Source organism: Trachemys scripta, chromosome 13 (genome assembly GCF_013100865.1).
Source record: "Trachemys scripta elegans isolate TJP31775 chromosome 13, CAS_Tse_1.0, whole genome shotgun sequence".
In the NCBI taxonomy this organism is placed as follows: domain Eukaryota; kingdom Metazoa; phylum Chordata; order Testudines; family Emydidae; genus Trachemys; species Trachemys scripta.
This window is the reverse complement of record NC_048310.1, coordinates 12,380,762-12,385,700: the sequence shown is the minus strand read 5'-3', so window position 1 is coordinate 12,385,700 and position 4,939 is coordinate 12,380,762.

Genomic DNA, 4,939 nt, shown 5'->3' with positions numbered 1-4,939 from the left:
TTTCTTGTGAAAAGGATAATACGGGTTGGTTTTTTTTTTTTTAACAACATAGTTAGAGACTTGTCAGTTTGGGCTTTGTTCTATATAAAATGTGCATATTGTTCTCCCAACCACAGTAGTTAATCTCAGGCTTTTTGTGGCTGGGTCTATAAAAGTCAAATCTGGCTAAAGCCAGCACTCTTTAGGAGACACTAAAGAAGTTTACATAAGAGACTTATAGACAATCTTAATCATAGTACATTTAAATATTCAGTATCCTGGATGTGTTATCTGTGTCTACCCAGTTAACTGTATGTTTTAAGCCATATTAATCTCTTTACCACTACTTTAATACTACACTGAAAGTCATTCCCTAACTTATCTACAGGTTGACAGGATTGTGATTTCTAGTGAATAAAAATATTATGCCTTCCATAAAAACAAAGGACCAAAGAACTACATTATTCTAACAAAGCATTAGTTACTTAGCAAGTGAACTAGTCTGACATTTATAGTGACGATCAAATGGTCTCTTCCTGCTACAAACATTTCATTCTCATTCATCTTAAGCATAAGGGGGGAAATGTATCCACTAGACTATTGGAAAATGAGCAATGTTCTGCTAAGCTGGCATGTCTATTGGTAAGGCTTATTACCAAACCTCTGAGATGAAGCAAAGAACCAAAAATTCACAAAATCTGTCTCTGTAAATTTATTTGATTTCAAGCTAATAACTTGCACAAGAAATTAAAGGTAGAACTTTGCAAATTAGGCCCTTACGTTATTTTGTCAGAACGTCATGGAACAGACTAAAACCGTTTCTAATCTTTGTAATGATGAGGACATAATATAATATAATATTATAGGGGTACAGGCACCCCTTTATCACAGTGTTGTAAATATTTTCTGAAACTGGTACAGTACGGAGAGACTTGTATCTTGATATATCAAATATTGACTGTCTACATCAAATTGTACACAATATATTTGTTGATGGTCCTGTAACTAGTGTATGGACACATTTCTGGGTGCCTTAGAAGTTGTATTTTTCATGTGTGTTAATATGCAGTATTTATACATTGTGAGAAGCTGCTTTGAATAAAAACTTTGAAACTTCATTGCAATTTAGTGATTTTCAATTTTACCGGAATCAAAATGATTTTGGTAAATGGATGCCATACAGAAAAGAGGGTATTATAAAGTGATATGGTAAAAACATTGAACACACTCCTACATTTTATAAGAAATTAGGCATACCGAGGTTTTTATTATGAGAGGACATTAAATTTAAAACTAATCATCCATCCAAAAATTGCAAAGATCACATCAATGAGAAGTTCTGTTAGTAATGTAATGAGTCTGACTTCATTCCACCTGACCTTCTGTTCACATCCAAGAAAATTAGCAAAGCATCATTGTCTTCAATATAATTTTCTAAGACTACTTCTACTCCACCATTGCTACCACCCTTGCTTTGACATATGCGAGTCATACAAAGTATGACACAATATGGCTCATACGCTCTAGAGCCCAGGACTGTCAGCAATTATGAGTTCTAAATACAGGAGTGGCTGTGCTAAGAGATCTGGCTTTGGAAGGGTCATTCTGCACACAGGACTGCACTGTGCAAGTGGCACAGAGCCCTGTGTTGCAGCCAATTTGGAGCAGCACCATCCCAGTGGAATTTCAAAAGGGGCACAATCCTGTGGATTCATCTATGCATAGGGCTGATGTGCAGGCTGTGCCATGCTTAGTGCCTCCTCTCTGACCCACTTAAAAAAGTATGACCTCAGGGTCATAGAGAGGGAGCAGTCACTTAGTTCCCCCTGAGCAGAACAGCAATACGAGAAACCTCTCGTGATGAGGCCTGGCTTACCGGTGGTGCTGCGTAGTGGTAAGGTCACTGGGTCCCAACTCTCCCCCATCTCCAGCATCCCTCACCAACAATCACGCCAACATTGTGGTGGTCCACCTTTTGGTAGGTAGTGACTTGGCCCTCTGGCTGGGTCGACAATTGAGTTCACCCCCTTCCAGGGTAACAGAATCCAACAAAACATAGAAGCCAATATCCTCACAAAAGAAAGGGTCTTCAGCCCCTGTATGTGGCATGCCCTTGACACAGAGCTTACAAAGTCTCAAGCCTCTCCTCTACCAGGGATGAGGGGATTTATGCCTCCTCCACAAGTTCCCAGGCCCTCCCTCTCCAACAGTCTCTAACCAAGGGTACTAAAACACCCTAGAGTGCTTCAGAGCTGCCTCCCTGGGCCGCTTCCCACCACTGGCTTCCCCACAAGCCCTCAAAGTCTTGCACTTAAAAGTCCAACCAAAAATAGCACAAACAACTGAATCTTCAGCCCAGCTGGGCTCAGCTGCTTGCCATCTTCTTTCCAGGCTAGCTCAGTTTCACACTAGCCCTAGTTTCACTCCCACTACCCGAGGCTGTCACACTCTCCCTCTGCCCACAGTTTCAGGCAGGCTGCAGTCCCTGATCAGCCTCTGTCTCCAGTCAGGCTTCCAGCTCAGGACTCTGCCTCCCAGGTTTCTCTCAGCCCAAGAGAGAAAACTCCCAGCTGCCTCATACCTGGGTCTCCTCTCTGGCCCCTGTTCTAAGGCTTAGAGTACCTACCATTTGCAGGCCTCACCCTTACTCAGGCACTCCCAATATAGGTCGCTCCTCCTCTGCCATTTCATCTTCCTTCCTCCCCACCCCTTGTTAATCTCCTCCATCAGCTGCAGCAGGCTCTACAGGTGGGGTGGGGTGGAGTCACCTAAGCCCAGAATCACTTCTTAACCCCTTCTGGCATGGTGTAGGGTTTATATACTCCATCACACGCCCTGGCATGGGGCATACAAAGGAGGGAGTTTTTGCATAAGGACTACAAACAATATGGAGCCAACCCTAAAAGCAAATCTCTGCACCCACACAAAGCCCCCTTAACTCTTGATGTGCTTGGAGACATGCAGTATCAGGGCCTTAGTCATTACTATTCATTTAACTGCACATCTAACTTCCACAATCTGTGCAACACTAACTTACCTCACAGACTGGCAACTCTTGGGCTGAAAGGAATGAAACATACACGGCCCTTCCAAAACTGGAAAACCTATTGTTTTTTTCTAGACAAAACACCTAGACAAAAGTGACTAAAAGTGCAAATGTATTGACAGAGATTTTCTTTAGGGGAATGGGGAAACAGTTTCTAGCCTTCATGGTTCTGGAGAAAAGTTTGAAAACATGACCCAAAAGCAACCTGAAGGCTAAAAAAAAGAACCCAAATATTAATTGTTTAAAAACCTCATGCTTTTTGAAGAGTTGGGGTTGGCAATACGGTTTTTATATTTACAATTTATTTTGTATAAATGCATGGAAGCATGTCCTGTACACTAGTATTAGAGAAACAAACATTATTTACTCAGCGGCAACAGTAACATCATAAAGAAAAGACTGAAAATGCTGAAATTCACTTAAATGGAAAGCTGCATAGGATAAATTGTGTGTACAGTTCCAAAGGCATCCAAACACTTTTTTACTTTAGTGCTTACTTCCATTAAATTATCATTTTAACATAGAAGCTAAATTTAAACAAAAGAACTAGAAAACAGTCATATGCTATCACAAAAAAAAATGTTCTTAGCTTTACAGTTATAGACACTGGTAGGTAGTGGGGTCAGCCATCTATAGCAAGGGACGGGGAGCCAAGATTCTTGGGTTCTATTCCTGGCTTTGATTGGACTTGCTACATGACTTCATGCCAGCCCAGAGGTGGACAAACTATGGCCCACGGGCCACACCCGGCCCGCAGGACCGTCCTGCCCGGCCCTTGAGCTCCCGGCTGGGGAGGCTACCCCCAGCCCCTCCCCTGCTGTCCCCCCTCCCCCACAGCCTCAGCTCGCCGCGCCGCCAGCACTCTGCAAGGCAGAGCGGCAGCGTGTCTGGCACCAGCCGGGTGGCGCGGCTGCCAGACATGCTGCTTTGAGCGGCGTGGTAAGGGGGTGGGTGGCTGGGGTGTTGGATAAGGGGCAGGAGGTCCTGGGGGCAGTCAGAGGACAGGGAGCCAGGGGTGGTTGGATGGGGCGGAGGTTCTGGTGGGGGCGGTCAGGGGATGGGGAACAGTGGGGGTTGGATAGGCGTGGAAGTCCCAGGGGGCCTGTCAGGGGGCAAGGGTGTGGATAGGAGTCGGGGCAGTCAGGGGACAGGGAACAGGGGGGTCTGGATAGGGGGTGGGGTCCTGGGGGAGCGGTTAGGGTCGGGGGGGTCTCAAGAGGGGGCGGTCAGGGGACAAGGAGCAGGGGGGGTTGGATGGGTTGGAGATTCTAGGGGGGCAGTCAGGAAGCGGGAAGTGGGAGGGGTCGGATAGGGAGCAGGGGCCAGGCTGTTTGGGGAGGCACAGCCTTTCCCACCCGGCCCTCCATACAGTTTTGCAACCCCGATGTGGCTCTCAGGCCAAAAAGTTTTCCAACCCCTGTGCCAGCCACTTAAATTTTTATACCTCAGTCTAACCAGCTTTAAGAAAATGAAATAATACTTGTCTCCTTTACAGGAGTGTTATGAGACCTAATCAATGTTTAACACTCGGAGGCCTAATTGATGTTTGTAATGCTCTGTGGTTGCATTTATATAGAACTTTTCCTCTGAGGCCACTTATAATATCATCCTCAGAGGACTTTGAACACACATATAATTTAATCTTGTTTAACCAGCACCATAGGCCAACAATTATTGATTTATATTTAGTAGCGAAACACTATACTCTTTTCATGGGTTAACAAAATTGCAGTTTCCCTTGAAAGACAATCATTTCCACATGGTCTGCAAGCTATTTCCTAAATATGGTGTTTATGTAGTGTTAACGACACTGTCAACTTAAAAAAACGTATGTCGTACACAAACACAGTCAAATTTATTAGAGCATAAGCTTTCGTGGACTACAGCCCACTTCTTCGGATGCATCCGAAGAAG